This window comes from Spermophilus citellus (genome assembly GCF_964194105.1).
Source record: "Spermophilus citellus genome assembly, chromosome: 18".
Lineage (NCBI taxonomy): Eukaryota > Metazoa > Chordata > Mammalia > Rodentia > Sciuridae > Spermophilus > Spermophilus citellus.
In genome coordinates, this window is record NC_138200.1 from 46,611,357 (window position 1) to 46,630,046 (window position 18,690).

The following is an 18,690-nucleotide window of genomic DNA, read 5'->3' on the forward strand; positions in this document are numbered from 1 at the left end:
CAGAAGATATTATTGCTTTTTGTTTTTTTCTACTTTACAGATTAGTACACTGAGCTATAGATAGTTTAAATAATTTGCCAGGATTCCCTGATCAATAGTGACTGAGCTCAAAGTGAAACTAGATGTTGGCACCATGACTTCTCAAGGATGAACTATCAATTTAATTTTTCTTGAGTAGCACAATCCCACAAAACAACATTTACATTTTACCCTTAATTACAGCACAAGTAAAATGGGCACTTCATATTCCTTCCACTTCTACATGAAATAAAATATATATGTATATGTATATAGCTCATGAAGAGTTCTTAGTAATAGTTAACAATCTACTATAATGTGGGGAGAAGCAGAGATTAGTAGGAATTATGAAAAATGAACAATACCCTGCCTCATCCAAAAAGAGAGTATCTATACTCCTCTAGAAAATTATAACCACATATAGATGAGTATCAAATAATGCCCTTAATTCAAAGGATTAAATAAATCCAGATTTGCATGTAAATATTTTAATTTTTTTAATGTTCACTAATACACAACTGATTCTGGTTTTGTTTGTGTATTTTGCTGTTTTTAATATTGTGATGTCAACAAGATGTGATACCAAACTCAGATCTTGCATTCATTGTCTCTGATCAAAAAGTGACAGATGAGTGCTTGGCACTCAGTTGTGCTGAACAGACTTGGTGTTTTTTTATTTTTTATTTTAATTTTTTAAATTTTGTCCCTTTGTTTCTTGAACTTGTGAAGGAAATCTGGAATGATCCCTAGCCTATTTTGAAAAGGCATGTCTGCTACCAGTCAGATTTCAGCCTGAGAGCAGAAGACCTACTCAGAGGAAAGTTTGCATTTATTTCCAGCCCCTGGTGCAGCTGATAGCAAAGCTTTCATTTGCAGTTGTATTTCTAGTGATCATTATCAACATAGCCAAGTTAACCTTTGGCCAATGTTCTTTCAAGGTAATGTTAGTAAAGGGCTTACCTAAATAATAGGTCATTCAAAAGAGTCTATTTGTTATGAATAACAAGTATTCAGTGGCAATACTTTCTAACAAATGATGCAATTTCTATTCAAAATTATATTGTTTGATTTTCTCGTCTCTCTGTAGACACAAAGTGCAGATATCCTGTGATCTCTTTGAAAGGACAACGCAGGGAATGACACACAGACATCAACTCAGTTATTTCTAGTTCTGCATGAACTCTACCCAATGTCAACATACTTCACAAGGAGATAAATACCAATTGTTTTTAGGAGAAAGGGTAAGAAAAGCTCAACTGAGGTTCATGTATCTTTTGAAGGAAAAGACAGCAAAAAGAAAAGTCATATAACATTTTCTAAGTATTTTTCCATATTTAGCACATTTGATTCTTGAGTCACAAATGGAAAGAGGTGAAATAATCTCTTGTGTCAAGTAGGAAAAAAAAAGGCTCAGAAGGACTAATAACTTACCTAATACTACACAGCAAACTATAAGTAAAAATGAAATGAAAACTCTTTTTTCTCTTCTTCTGTTCTCCCTTTCTTCCCTGAAGCATCTCACTAAATTCATGAATCTTCATCTTAATGAGGGCTACCAGATTCAAAAGCTCGTAAATACAGGACTGAGTACAAAATTTTTAGAATTTTCCAATTTAGTATCAGAAAACTTGTCACTCCAAAATATAATTATAGACGCTAAACTGACAAAAACACAAATGACACAAAATCTACTAAAAAAAGGAACACAATGATTTTACCAAATAATTGTTGATCACATCTCCATTCAATTCCCCTCCCTTACAAATTTGACTTTATACACTTTGTCTCTTTTATTATTATTATTTTTTTGACAAACAAAAAATTCTATGGGATAATTTTTAAGAGAGATCATTGGAAGATTAGATCAAGTTTTCCTCAAGAATGACTAAGAACAATTTTTAAAAATTATTGAAAATTCAGTTTCGTTCAGCCATTATTAGTAACATCATGTAAATATTTAGTATTATCAAATTTGGGGAAAACTCTTCAATTTCCTTTCATGCATAAGTTTAAACTCCAAGGGTCCTTCTAATTTTTCCTGTAATGTAACTAATTTTGCATATTCTTTTTATTATTTTTTTAATGTGGTGCTGAGGATCGAACCCATTGCCTCCTGTATGCTAGGCGACCACTCTTCTTCTGAGCCACAAGCCCAGCCCAATTTTGCATATTCTTCAAACTGAAAATGTATGGCGCATATGGAGATGTTTAGGTTGTGCTATTAGTCTATTTCTGACATGAGAGGACTTCCTTTTTGACTAGATATTGATGAGAACTGAATCCTTTGCTTTTTATTGGGGATATACCACCATGGGAGAAAGTTTTCATGGACTAGCTTCCATATCAGAATCTTTCAGCCTTACTTCTTTCCAGCTGTCTCTGTAACTCTGTTACTTGGCTCTCTTTGGTGAGGCATAAGGTGACAAGATCTCTACACTTGCACTTTTGTGCCACAACCCTGGCTGTTAGCATGGCAGAGAGAAAAGGGGTTTCCAGGAGTTACTCCTATAACAGGACAACCACAATTAATTAAATCAGGCACAGAAGTAAATGCAAAACACTTAAATGTAAACTATTAAAACAAAATTAAATGTTTTCTAAGTTTAACTTTCTTTTCACCAGATTCCCATAAGAAACTTTAGCTTTCTGGAAATATCCTCCAAAATAATCTGATAATAAGGGTGTGGAAAAATTAATATACAGTAAAGTTTTGAAATCCAGTTTATGACAGATCTTTGCATGGGTTGGGTAAAATTGAATAAGAATTGTTATATAATAGTTTGGGATTGATGAACAGAGTGAATTGAGAAATCTGAAGAAAAATTGAAAGAGTTTTGAGAAGTAAACCATTCTTTTCAACTTAAAGAGCTTGATGTTTATCAAAATATTTTTTTTCCTTCTTGTAATTCCTGAAATTTAACCACAGAGTATCTGTGACTTTCATCTTTCTGTGCAAGAGTTTCCCAGGTATTGATGGTTTGGGTTAATACACCAAATTCCTATCCAGAGTCTATCCAATAAGACCTGGAGGATGAAAGTAAAACTACAGAAAGAATACTCTTATTTAACTTTATTATTCAAAGAGTTTGCTTTGAAACATTTCCCCAAAATTCACAGTCATGTGACATGTTGTTTGGGCTGCTTTTGGGAACTTGGAGAGTCCCAAAGAAGTGACAGCTGCTGAGGCTTAAACTTCCTTAGCTTCACGGTAAATCTCAGGACCCAGACCACTGAACCATCCTCACTGAAATATACAGCTTTAACTCTAGGCTGATGGAGGAACTTGAGGCAGAGGAAGGAATTTGAGCAGGATGCACTCACCTGACCAAAAGATCCCAGGGGAGTCTCCACTCTGAATTCTATGGTGCCAACACAAGTGCCATTCATGTGTGTCTGCTCATCTCTCAGCCTCTCTGCAGCCCTCTACAGAGTACACTATTTTTCTGCTGGCATGAGCCCTCAGTGATCAATACCATTTATCATGGTAAGTAGTTATGAGTAATACCATCACTTATTAATGATGAAAGAGTGCTGGGATGAAGTCCATTTTCTGGCATGTTTTCTGGTTGGTTGTGGAGAGATTGCCTTTTATTTTTGGATACTAAGTCATGTTGTCCATTATCTCTAAGGCAGACAGGAAGTAGATCTCCCCCTCCCCCATCTCTCTCTCTCTCTCTCTCTCTCTCTCTCTCTCACACACACACACACACACACACACACACTTCCCCCTTTTGATTTTGATTTTGTGAGTCTTACTAATCAGACTCTTATTTAAAAGCCAGGCTCTAATCCCAACTACTTGGGATGCTGAGACAGGAAGATCACAAGTTTAAGGCCAGCCTCAGAAACTTAGTAAGACCCTGTCTCAAAATAAACTGAAAAAAATAAATATACAAAGGGAATGAAGAGAAGAGAGAGGGGATGGGAATAGGAAAGACAGCAAAATGAATCAGATGTAACTTTCCTATGTTCATACATGAATATTCCACCAGTTTAACTCCACATCATGTGAAACCACAAGGAGGGGAAGTTATAATCCATGTATGTATGATATGTCAAAATACATTCCAGTCTCATGTATAATTGAAAAGAGCAAATAAAAAATAAATACATCCATACTTGACCCTAGTCAATTAGAAATATGAAAAACTACCTGTACTGCAGTTATTTATATGCCATTTCCTATCAATTACCTAAGTCATTTATATACATTTTGTTCCTTTAACTTGATATTCACTACATCTTTAGAATGTGCTTCTCATGGTTTTACATTTTATGAATGAAGATATTGAAGTGCAGGGAGTTTAACTGATTTGTCCAAAGAGAATATGGCATGCAAAAGATCTGAATTCAAACCTCAAATCTAAGTGCACTGCATTTTCCAACATATGCCACCACTTCAGAAAAAAATGTTTGTGATGCATACTCCAAAACTAAGAATGAAGACTACAGGCTTAATTTACTCATTTATTTATTTGCTATTTTTTTTTTTTTTTTGTTTAATAGAATATATGGTCATTTTTCTCTCTACAAAGCCATTACGAGAAAATGTGCATTTAGAGTAGACTCTGGCTGCCTGGAATACTTTAAGTCACCCAGCTTTGGGGGCTCATTTTAATATATGGATATTTAAAAATATGTAAGATATAAGCAAAACCAGCTTAAATGTTTAGCTATGCTATAGCTGAAATATTTTTGGAGATTTTTAGAGAGCTGTTATTTGATGTTGTCACTTCCTGCTGATTTTTGTTCTTTGCAAACTTCTTCAACCCAGTTATATCTTGTCACTTATTACCTCTCTCTAGCCTTATGATGGTTTCTTAAAGCTTAAGACCAAGCTATTCGTCTTCTTATGAAAACTCCAATATTGCTTATTCAAAGTATTTGGTGTGCAATACCACATCAATGGAAATATTAATCATGTCTCTGATGGTGGCATGTGCTGTATTGATGTGTGCATCTGCCCACACATGTAGGATTGTGGTGGATGTGAGCAAAAGTTTGGTATTGCAGAAAATGTTAAGCAGTTAGACCACTCCATTAAAATTTTAAGGTTGTGTTCAACTCTCTGGGCACCCTGTCCTCAAACTCTCACTGGTCATGTAATCCAGATCTTCTCTTTTCTCTTGTTCATTTGCATCTCCTGCTAGTTGCCTGTCAACAATCCTCCAATCTTAACTCCATTATTGAATAATTTGTGTCCTCACCCATACAAGATACCACATGAAGCTTAGAGAGATATCCTTAATAGCAATATAAGGAATTTTTTGCCAGAAGCACTGTAAAAACTCAAGAGACTGAGGCAGGAGGATTGCAAGTTCTAGGCCATCCTGGGCAACTTACGAGAATTTGTCTCAAAATAAAAATAAAATAAAATAACACAAGTGCTGTGGATGGAGATTAGTGGTAAACTTCCCCTGGGTTCAATCCCTAAGACTCCCCAAAGATGAGAATAAAACTTCTTTGTTTCTCAGAACAGAGTTCCATTTGCTTCAGTGAGAGGCTGTTACTTCCTTAGAAAAGGAGTATAGACTGCTTGTTATTAAAATGAAGACAAAGACACCACACACACACACACACAAACACAAAAAATAAAAAACCTAAAACTTGTTTTCCATTATAGGAAGGTGAGTGACAGGTCAGTCCAGACTTCCAGCATCCCTATCAGTATTTATGCAATTACCATTGGCTGCCCATGAGTCAGCCAAAGTAATACCTCCTCCTTATGTTTATCACTTTGACTACTTACTTAAACACTACCTTTAAATCATTTAAATGTTAACATTTGCATTAACACTGTGTTAATAATCAAAAACATTTATAAATAGATGCTTCTGTTGCTTCAAACCATATATGAATTATTATCAGATTACCGCCATACCCTCTGGCATTTGCCTGAAACTCTCTAGTATATATGTATGTGCATTTATTTTTCAGCACAATATATTACTGGCTACGTGGAAACATATGGTAATCCAGGTGTAAGCTTCCTTGGAAAACTGCCCAAGCAGCTGAATCCCCACCTGGCCTTTTGCTTTTGGCCTTTTATCAAACACTTCCCAAACTGGACCACTATTTTTTTTTTCCTAGATAGAAATATCATTTTGTTCTTAAGTAATATATTTGACAAGAATGACATTTGCATATATTGAAAATAAGTTTTGATATTTGTTGTATCAAAACAACAAATATTTGTTAAATATTTGTTATATCAAAAATATTTAAATATTTTTGTTTACTGGTATTGGTATAAACAGATACATACATTAAAAACATAATTTGTGGCTGAGTATTGTGCTACATGACCGTAATCTCAGTGACTCTGGAGGCTGAGGCAAGAGGACTAAAAAAAAAAATTTTTTTTAAAGAGAGAGAGAGAGAGAGAGAGAGAGAATTTTTTTTTATTTTTAATATTTATTTTTTAGTTTTTGGCAGACACAACATCTTTGTTGGTATGTGGTGCTGAGGATCGAACCTGGGCAGCACGCATGCCAGGCGGGAGCGCCACCGCTTGAACCACATCCCCAGCCCCAAGAGGACTAAAATTTTGAGGTCAAACCTGGGCAATTTAGCAAGACCTTGTCTCAAAATAAAATTTAGAAGACAGGGAATATAGCTCAGTTGTAAAGCCCCCTTTGTTCAATCCTTAGCACCACCAATAACAACAACAAAAACAACAACAATAATAATTTTAGATGACTACTTCACGTTTATGTTGGCCTCAGTCTTGTGATTCTCCTACCTCAGCCTCCCAAGTAGGTGGAATTAAAAGCCTGTGCTACTGTGGTTGGTTTTATTTGTACTGTTTTAGTCAGCAATGTCTTTTGTAGGATTTTAATCCAGGGGAGTAATGAATAATTTCAAATTTAATCTCCTTCTCTTGTCACCCAAAGTTGTTAAGTACTGATATTTTGCATTGTGTTTTGCTCTTCAATTAACAGCAAGGAAAAGAAAGAGATGGCCTCTGGAGACTCATCAGTATGAAGTCTCGGGAAAGTCTACCACTGATTTTTATCCTCATCATTCTCTGCTGTAAAATGGGGTAGAAGCAGTTCTCTCCCAAGGGAGATAGCTGAGGACTGAACGGAAGTCTATAACCCCATGTTTATCCTACAATGCTACTGAGCATTCTCCTTCTTCTGTTGGGAAGCCAGAGTGGAAGCATAATCAGTTTCCCATTCCAGGAAACAGGATAAGAGAGTTAATACCTGAACTTGAGAATCATAAGATGTTAAAATTCTAGGGAAGACATCCAGGGTTAAAATAAGAGCTTCCTGAAATTTCTTCCTCCACCAGGGCATTTTCCTAGTGTTCTGATATGTTAAGAATCCTCTTCTCAGCTTCCTTAATAAGGTAAATAAACAGTAATACAACAGATGTATTTTATAAATATTTACACTGATGTTTATAATGTAAATTAGCCAATTATGAAAGTTGTATAATCTCAGGTACATAAAGAAGTGAAAGGTGAAGTTCCAAAAATCCTCAGAAAAAAAGAGTTCTGCTTCCTCCTGAGTATTATGAACACAGAACACAACAAGAACCACCACCACTAACAAAAAAATAATGGCTTATGTGGCACATGGAAAAGACTTACATGTGTGTTGTTCTCCTTCCCCCTCCAAATTAAATAAGCCCATCAGAGCACTAAATGATGTATTCATTATTTTCAGTACCTTTCAACTCTGAAAGAGTCAAGTACAATTAATTCCTATCAATGACATCCTTTGCTTACTAGAAAGTTGTGGTATTTACAGAATAAATATTGTTAATTTCTCTTTCTTGCAAAGTATAATAGAATTGAGAGTTGTTGTTGAGGAACTAATACTTGATTCTTGGACTCAGTCCTCTTGCCATTCTCTTGAGCTCCTCACTCTGATGGACTTGCCCTTGCCTTTCTGTGTGTGACCCTTCGTCACCTTAGGCATGCATGAGTACAGAACGTGATTTTCCCATGAGTCTTCATGCACCTTCTGTGGGTGTTTGAGAGTCTTTGCTTTCTTTGGTCTGGCTTCTCTCTTCCTTCCACATCACACAAAGCCCTTCTTCACTCTTCCTTTCATCTTCCTCCAGAGTTCTGCCTCATGATTGTGATCTCTCTACAGTCTAATCCTGGTCACTGAATCCTAGAAGTCAGTCAAATATTATTTTTTATCCCAAGAATATTCACAGAGATTCTACATTTTCAGAGGGACTTAGACATACTTTCTCTCTCTAATTTTCCACACTTTTTAGTAGTAACTTCAGTAAATGCATTGATCTTACCAATAACATTCAAAGAGAATGGGGGAGTGGGTGAATTGATTTCATAAAACTTGGGGCTGTTTCCTTACACACAGGGGGCAGAAAACAGGAACTCAGACCAATTTGTTTGAGAACATAAGATAAAATGTCATTGCAATGAGGGTTTTATTTATCAGAAGAGGATGGGTGGTTATAAAACAAAATATATCAGGTTAAAAAATAGTCTATATCTTACTGCCAAACATCTAGTACCTCATTTCAAGTTCTCATGACAAATATTTTATAAAATGTATTGATGATTTTAGAAAAAATAAAAACATACATTTGTGCCTATGTGTATGAACACACTGTACAATAGTTCTCATTTTTAATTTAATTTAATTTTTATTTTTATTGGTACCTGGGGTTGAACTCAGGGGGACTTAACCACTGAGCAACATCCCCAGCCCTTTTTGTATTTTATTTAGAGACAGGGTCTCACTGATTTGCTTAGGGTCTCACAAGGTTGCTTAGGGACTCCCTAAATTGCTGAGGCTGGCTTTAAACTAGTGATCCTCCTGCCTCAGCCTCCAAAGCCACTGGGGTTACAGGCATGCACCATGGCACCACGCTGTACAGTGTATTTTACAGGATCACTTCTATGTTTGGAGAAATGTCTAAACACTTAGGTATGATGGGAGGTAAAAAGGAAAAACACAGAAGAGGTGTAAGGAACATGCTGCCCCTATATCCTGGCTTATCACTTGTAATACAAATCCCATAAATATTTTATTTGACTCCTTTGGTTTCTGATAAATAAAACCCTCATTTCCAATGACATTTTATCTTATGTCCTTAAGCATTATTAGCCTGAGTTCCTGTTTTTTTTGCCTCCCCCCCGCCCCCCAGTGTCTAAGGAAACAATCCCAAGGTATATAAATCAGTTTGCATTTTAAAAAAAAGAAAGAAAGAAAGAAAAAAGAAAAGAAAAAAATCTTCCAGCTGGAACTCTCCCAGGGGTTTTGATTGGAGGATGAGCAGGGTTCATTCACAAACTACAGAGACCGGTAGGTGAGTACAAAGCAAATGTTAACCACCCTAATTGGGTACTTCTGAAAGCTCATCAGCCCCCCTGCATTTGATAGGTTCTGTCACTGTAGCCAGCACAGCTACTGGAGAAGGCTGCCAAAGAGGGTGAGCTGGAAAGAGGTTGAGACTGCAGTTGGGGGAACATGTTTCACACAACTTGGCACCAGCTGCTCTTATTCTCTGAATCTTCCTTCAGCAAGGAGTGAGTTGAATGCGTATGTCAACAATGGCTCTGACAGTCAACTTTTTTGTTAATATGATCATTAAGAGGATGACCCTGTTTTAAAGAAAATACAATGAGCAGGTAAAGAACATTCCAGAGTTGTTTTTTAACTATGTTTGCTATGTAAAGGTCCTAAAAGCAAAGCAAACCCAAAGACCTAACTTCTATTATTTTATTTATGTCGCTGTAATATACTTAGCTGTTAAGTGTCTGCCAAGATAATGAAGGTGTAATGAAGATTCCTTAGTGGGCAGAGGGGCATGGGTAATGCCATGGATTCTATGTATGAACATCCTAGGTGTGTGCAGGAAGGAAGAAAAAGGAGTTGGAAGAGAGAAGGAAGGGAGAGGGAGACGAAGATTCTACTTACAAATGTAATGTTTTTAGCTTCTCATTTCTCTTCACTTATGTTGATGAAAATGTGCTCAAGTATAAATGATGCTTCCTGGTGACATTCTTCTTTATATGATGATATAACTACCACTTTTCTTTCAGCAGGTAAAAAGTGAGTTGGGGCAATTAAAAGCAAGTTGTTAGGGAATAGGCAGGATAATATGAAGGACAGGTAGAGTTGAGGTTTATGGGATGACTGAATTTGGCCTCTATAGATTTAGGGAGAGAAAAGAAGCATTTGTCAACTCTTAATTCCCAGAGCCAGCATGTGCTTGAATCTCTGCCCTGGAACCCAGGGCTGGAAAAAAGCCAGAGCTTGGTCCTCCCTTCCTCTTATTGAGAAGGAACATTGAAGCCCAAGCAGCTTCGTACTTACAAACCAGGGTATATGGGCGTGGTACGTCATACTCATTCTCCCACCCTAAAAATTCCCCAAATCACTTCTATTTCTCCTGGTTCCTAAATTGTAAAAGAAATGCCTATGGTGTTGTGGCCTAAAGTAGTCAGATTGAGTGGCCAAATCTTGGTGGGAGTTGAATCCTATCATTACATCTTCCAAATATATAACCTTCATCAAATTCATTTATATACATGGCTGGTTTTTTTCTGAAAAAATAAAATTAATAAGTATAAGCCTCTTGGGGGGGCGTGGAGAGTGTGTTTGTATTTTTGTGGGAGAAAATAAACATTGGGCATATATAATAGAAATGTCAGTGGACATTCATTTATCTGGCCCGAAAAAAAAAAAAAAAGTCTTAATTCTGTTACAATATCTTTTTTTTTTTTTTTTTTTTTTTGGTACTGGAGATTGAACCCAGGGCACTCAACCTTTGAGTCACTTCCCCAGCCCTATTTTGTATTTTATTTAGAGACAGGGTCTCAGTGAGTTGCTTAGTGCCTCACCTTTGCTGAGGCTGGCTTTGAAGTCGCAATTCTACTGTCTTAGCCACCCAAGCCACTGAAATTACAGGCCTGTGCCACCAAGCCGGGCAGGTTACAATATCTTTATAAAAAATATTAATTACTTACCTAGCTTTACTTTCTCCCTCTCTTTCTGGTCTTTGTCTCCATTTCTTCCCTCCTTCCTTTCTTTCCTTTTCATAAAAGAATTATCCAGTAATCATTTTTAAAGAGGAACTGTATCAATTGTGTGAGAAACTTTTGCCGTTAAACCTTACCAATTCTGATTTATGAGTAGTAGTCGGTCCAAGTTGTTTTAGGAATAAATCAGGAAAACACAAATGAAATTCAGCAGCAGCATGATTCTAAACAGTTTCCAATAAGTCTTTCTTGAACTCTAACATGGAAGCACTCAGTCATTCTGTCTTGATTACAAAATAATTCTGTAGCAATATCATTGATATTTTTACATAAGCGAAGATGAAATTATTTTCCTTCTTTAGCTATTAAATTTAATTGATATATTCATAATATTTAAATGCTTTATCAACCTCTTCAACTTTTCATTTTTAACAATTCTAAGCCATTTTAAAATTTAATGCTATGAAATCAGGGCTAGTGTGGGCTCATTTTTAGTTTATTTATTTTCCAGTGGACGGGAAACACACAGTATGGTTAGAGTGAATAGGCCACAACCTCACCTTTTGTTTGATGATAAAATTATTTCACCTGAAACACTAGCTGTTGTTCTGAATAGTTAATTGGTTATGCCATCAGCTGTCAAATTAGTACATTTTATGGAGTTCTTATCTTGATTAAAATTTTCTTCTGAAGATAATTAAAACTTCATTCACTAGTCTTTGTTGTAATGAATTATCCAACAGTAAAACTTACAAAAACATCTCTAAATATGTCTAGTCTGATTGGCTTTCTTTGTTTATTAAATGCCATAGTGGCTAAATCTAGTATGTCCTGAATCCTAATTCTGTGATTTATTACTTTTTTTTTTTTTTTTTTTGCAGAACAATTGAAAGGAAGAACTATGAAAATATTTTGTTCTTTTTTGTCTATTTCATATCTTATAAATGTCACCTAAGAAAATAGTGACCATTGGGTCTACCCCAATTTTTGTTTCATTTTGAAGGCATGCATAAATAAATATTAAAACTTGAAAAGTTTTATAAATACGATTAAATTATTTTGTTTATTTTAGTATTGTGGCATAATCCATGCTAAATTTTCATGCTTATCACACCCGTTGGTGAAAGAGTGTTAACATGACAAGTTTATTATATGAGCTGGTTTTACTAATAGTAAACTGGACACTAATCTTATATACTGTAGAATCTATGTATGTGTTTCACATAACGTCTTACCTTATTTAGCACTAACAAAACATTTGAGATGTGAGCTTTTATTACTTTTAATTTATTGATATTGAAACTAAGGCTTAAGCAGTACCCAGTGAATTACCTAAAATCACACTGAAAGGGACAGTCAGGATTTAAAGCATAGTAAGTGTTGCACCAACGGGGTCCCCTTTATAGTGACCAACCATTCTCTCTACCTTCTCATGGGCTAGGTACTATATGAATCCTATTCCTTTTTTTTTTTTTTTTTCTCATCCCCAGGAAACTTTGCCCACTGTTTATTTCCAGGGTGCTGTCAGATTTGTACAAGTTGTAAAGAGCCTGCTGAGTCCTGCTTCCCCATGTATTAAAAGTTTGAACATTAGAGAAGCACGTCAAGGCAAGCAATATAAAGCAGGGTTTATTTAAAAAGGGGTAACATAGACTTTTCCTGGGAGGGAGAAGGGGGCCATAGCTGGTATCCTGGTATCCCAAGAGGCGAGGTTTTCTGCCTTTTTTATATGTCCTAGGCTTTCTTTAGTCTCCTGCCCTCTTCCCCTTATCTTTCTCCTTCCTGTGTATGACTAGGCCCAGGAATGCTGGGTGGGATGGCCCAAAGGTGGGAACCAGGTGGGCTGAATCAGGGAAGGCAAGATGGAGCAGCCCAGGACATATTAATTAACAACCTTATGGCTCCCTGTAGGGAGGGGCAATTCCTGGGACAGGTTACCCTAGCAACAGGTTGGAGCAGCGGCAGGTTCTTGATAAGGGTGGAGAAAGGGCTCTGAAGGAATTAACATTTCAATCCCTCAGAGGACAGTCTCCCACTTCCCAGACTCACTCAAACTTGGTCTCCTTCATCCGAACTGACTCGATTTACATATCTATACTGACTGCCTGTCTAATTCTGGCCTCACTACTACCATTTCTTAAGATTTTGCATTTATTTCTATTGGGTGGTGGTAGAAACTTTAAGAGGTGGAGACTTTGGAGGCAGGAAATCACTGGAGGCATGATTTAAAGTATATATTTTGTCTCTATCCTCTCTCTCTCACCCCTCTTCCCAGCTGTCATTAAGTGAACAATTTTCTTCACTACATTTTTTTTTCCCCTGCCATGACACATTCTTCACCATAAGCCCAGAAACAGTGGAAGCAAGTGACCCATGGACCAAAACATTAAAACCTCTGAAAACATGAACCACAATATACCTTTCCTCCTTCTAAATTGTTTTTCTGGGGTAATTTATCACAGCAATTGACACAATCTCCTCTGGTTAAAACTATTTTACATTGCAGGAGGCCCTTTGTTCCCCTTCCTTTCTCCCCAACAAGCAGGTTTTTACTCTTTCAGCAGAAGTTACTGCTATTCTGATTGAACTTGACATTCAGCTTCTCTTCAGGTTTGGGCAAGCTTCATTGTTTTGCAATGCACTTCAAGTTTCCCTTCTCTCAAAGCCCAGTTCTGCACTGCCCTTCAAGATCAACTTTGGATGTGTTTAATTAATGACTTATACAAGGTATAAGTCATTAGCATAGGATTTGGGCGGCTGTTCTCTGTTCTTGTTTTTAAGACCTCACAAAAAACTTTAGCTCAGTGTTCAAGGAGGGCATTAGAAAAATCCTATGGCATTTATTTTCTGTGTGTAGAAATGGAGCCTGCGAGATGCAAAAAGAAAACATTTATAAATTGTTGTTGATGATCATAAAAGCTTAAATGCTTAAAATGAAAAATAAGGTAATAAAAACTTAGAAAAATGCAGCACTTTCAGCAAATTAGCTAAGACCACTCCAACAAAAAATTTATTCATCTTTTTTAACAGATTCATTGAGATGTGGTTCATCTAGCAGGCAGTTCACCCATTGTGTAGCCAATTCCATGGTTTTAGTATTTTTAGCATTATGGAGCCATCATTAAAATCAACTTTAGAATATTTTCATCACCCAAGGTAAAATGTTCATATCTATGAACAGTCATTTCCTATAAAGGGAAGAATTAACATTACACAAAGAGACCTCTAGCTTTTGTCTTCAGTTACTGGGAGGTGATTTCCAAGCCCCTACAAGGACCTAATTGATAAAAATATTAGTTTGCTGGGGACTTTAGTTTATCAATGTGATATATGGTAGAGACTTTTGGGATGTACTATATTAGCTTCAACCTCCAGAGTAACTAGAGACTAAAGGTCACCCATGAGGAAAACACATAATCAAGCCCTGATAAAAACTTTCTACACTAAAGTCTTAGATGAGTTTCCCTGATTGACAATACTATGAATAACATTCATCATGGCTGGGAGGAAAGGCTATCCAAGAATCCCGTGGAGAGGATGTCAGAATGCTTTGCATCTGAATGCTTCCCAAACCTCATCACATGCATCTTTTCTTTTGGATGCCAATTTGTATCCTTTTATTAAAATAAAAATTATAATCCTAAGAATAGCATTTCCCAGAGTTTCTGAATTATTCTAGAAAATGACTAAACCGGGCTGGGGATGTGGCTCAAGCGGTAGCGCGCTCGCCTCGCATGCGTGCGGCCCAGGTTCGATCCTCAGCACCACATACCAACAAAGATGTTGTGTCCACCGAGAACTAAAAAATAAATATTAAAAATTCTCTCTCTCTCTCTCTCTCTCTCTCTCTCTCTCTCTCTCTCTCTCTCTCCCCTCTCTCACTCTCTCTTTAAAAAAAAAAAAGAAAATGACTAAACCTGTGGGTTGTGACAGGAACACCCAACATTTGTCCTCAACTGGTTGGAAATGATCATGGTTCCAAGAACCACCAGATGTGCAGCTGATGTTTGAGGGAATGGCTCTCTTCTGGAAATGAATCTTATAGATAGTGAAGTTTACCTAACTCCTTGTACTTATTATCCCCATTAAAGCTCTTTTTGTTCCCCTAGACACACAGAAACTATTACTCTACTTGTGTTAATAGATTTGCCTACAGTTGAGGTTTTAATGAAACATAGGATGTTCGGTCTTGGATTTATTTCTCTTAATCACCACAATACTGGTATTATTCATCTAGCTTGTACCATGTATCAGTGCTTCATTCTTCTCTATGTCTGAATAATATTTTATCATGTGACTATACCACTCTTTGAATTCATGCTCATCATTTTATGAGCATTTGCATTGTTTGCATTTTGGGTGTTGTGAATAGTGCTGTTAAGAATATTTATGGACAGGTTTTTGTTTCAACATGTTTTCAAGTCTATTAGGTACAAATTTAGGAATTACTGGGTCATAGAAGAATAATTTTATGTTGTACTTATTGAGTATCTGTTACTATTTTCCACATGGTTGCATTTCCTCATATTCTTGACAATTAATTTCCATCATTTTGATTATAAGGCTATAAAGTGGCATTTTGCAGTTTAGATTTGTTTTTTTTTAATGATTAATAATGTTAAGCAACTCTTTCTCTATTTGCTCAAATTTGTATATATTCTCTAGGGAAATGCTTAGACTCATCCTTTGCTAATTGTTTAAGTTGGACAATTTTGCTTTTGCTGTGAGTTTGCTATCCATTTTTATAATTAATTTAAATTGTAGAACCTTATCAGAGATATAATTTCACAAATATTTCCTCATATTTTATATCCTCTTATTAAAGCTTTTAATTATGATACAGTCCAATTCACTCTTATTTCTTTTGTCCTTATGGTTTTTATTGTAAGAAGGTTTTTTGCTTAACGAATGTCATGAAATGTCACATCTACATTTCACTCTAATAATTTCATAGTTTTAGCTTTTATTTTTATGTCCACAATCCATTTTGAATTAATTATTGCATATGTTATGAGGACTTCATTCTTTTGTATGTGGATCTGTAATTGTCCCAGTATTGTTTGTTGGAAAATTATATCCTCACTGGATTGTGTTGACATCATTGTTGAAAATCAATTGGTTGATTTCTGAACTCTCAGTTATATCCCATTGCTAATTGTGGAATAGATTGATGTAGAAATAGAGTTGATGTATTGATATTTATGCTTGTTCTTAATCGAGACACACTTTTTAAAAAAAATTATTCTCACTTGGTGGTATGTTTTGAAATGAAAATAATGTGAATCCAACTTTGTTCTCTCTTCAAGTGTTCTGGGGAAAGATTCCTAATCTTAATGGTCATGACTGACTTTATATATGTCTCTCTGTGAATGGATGGATGGGAGATTAATGCAGAAGATCCATAACATACATACCACATGCACATACATTTACCTATGTGCTCCAGATAAAGTGTGAATTAAAATAAGATAGAGACAACTAGATCTGGCTTGTTTTTCAAATCTATAGATTATATGGATTTTACCTTCTGTTTTTAGTTACACTGACTTGATTTTCCAATATCTAAGATATTAAGTATCACAGCCTAGTGGGATATTACAAAAATTTTCATGTGATATTATGCCATTTGCATATTTGCATTTTGAAAGAGTACTAAGATTTGGGTGGGATAAAGAAATAACTTGGACCAAAATATAGAATTAAAAAAGAAAAAGAAAAAAACCCACACATGCAGAGGCCATCTGAGGATGATGAGTTTATGTGAAGCTAATGATAAGGTATCCATCAAGACAGATGACAGATGGTAAGGGATAAAGGAAGTATGAATAGTTCCAAAAGTCAACATGCTTGCTATTTCATTGAGAAAGTACTACATAACAGAAAATCCAATTGATATTCACAAATTGGAGACAGAAAAGGTAAGAAATGTTTATTGAGATTCTACTATGAGCAAACAAAACAAAAACAAAAAATAAAACAAAACAAAAAACTCTTTATCTTTTTAAACCAAAGTTTTCAGAAATAAGTGTAAGATAAGCATTGACTTTTATATGTATCAAGATGATATGCCTCAGACGTGATAAATTACACAAGGTTGAGCAACGTAAAAATGACTAAACTGGGGTTGTTATACAAGTCTTTCTGACCCCAAGCCCAAGATAATCAATGGATGATAAAAAGCCATCGATTGGTTGAGGGGAATTTATCATGGAGGGAGGGCATGGGTCAGGGATATATTGACTGAGAAAGTGTATTTCCTTAACGGAACAACTTGGGGTAGGGCACCTAATTGGAATTTGATAATGTTTTTAATAAATAAAGAAGCTGGGCATGGTGTCACATTCCTATAATCCCAATGGCTCCAGAGCCTGAGACCAAAGGATCCCAAGTTCAAGGGTAGACTCATCAATTTATCAAGGCCCTAAGCAACTTAGTGAGACCCTGTCTCAAAATAAAAAATAAGTATATATATTTTAAAAAATGGGCTAAGGATGTACCTCAGTGGTAAAGTACCTCTGGGTTAAATCTCTAGAACCCTTCTTCCCAAACAAACAAACAAAGAAAAATCAAACAAAAGAATAATGAACTATATTTCAAAATTAAGTGGCTGGATGTATAGTATATATTCCAGTATCTCATTATAAATTTTCTAATTATTTTGGTTAACTGTTAAATCATATCCCCTGATTTTCTGTCCTATATCTCTTTTCATGAGATAGCAAGCATGTTGACTTTTGGAACATTAGAATTCATTTGTTGGAAATACCCGAGAATCTAGCAAAAAGAAAATTTCAGGATTAAAATATTTCCCCTTATATGCAGTCAAAGGAAAAATAAATGGAAACAATGGGAAAATAGCTTGAAACTATTAACAAATATACTTAGTTAATTGTTGCATTTTTATCACAATGTAAAGAACATATTTTATTTTAAAAAGTTAAATACTGCTCGTGACTAACATTCCAGAGTCCTTGTCATGTAGGGGTGCACAGCAATTGTCACAAAAACAAAAGAAAAATGAATAGTGTGTTTTGACATTTTTGTTCCAGAAAGGGGAACATTATTAATCATCCCTGTGGGAATTTTGGTGCTTTGTGGACTAAGGAAACTTTTAGCAATTGCGTATAATTCGGGGCATACCCTAAATTAACAGTAATCTATTTGTGGATACATTCTTTGTGCTAAGGTAATTTCCTACTTCCTCAGTTATTTAATTGTACTTTGAACAGTTTTGGCAGACAACTCATTATGTATTCTCCTCACTATATTTTATTTTTATTATACAAAGTCACATTGAAATGGATACATGCACCATTGACTTTAATAGGATTTTGCATTGTAAGAATAATATACAGGTACAGTGTACTGCATAGAGATACCTGTGGGGTAAGAATAACAGGATTATTGTAGAATTCCACATCCATATAACTCAACAGGCAGTCATTTCCCCACAGGTTTAGGTTTTTGTTTGTTTGTTTTTGTGTGTGTGTGTGTTTGTTTTTAGGGGGAGGAAAAAACTGAATGACAAAGAGGTTTTAACAAGTCTTACATGTAATATTCATTTTAGAAAGTACTATCTGGAATACTCTGTAGATGTGAAATTAAATTGATGTAATTCAAAAGTCTTAAGAAAACCATAAAAACTGTGTTCTGTATCCAAAGTCATTTCTGACAAGTTGAAAACCCATTTAACAAAGATTTCT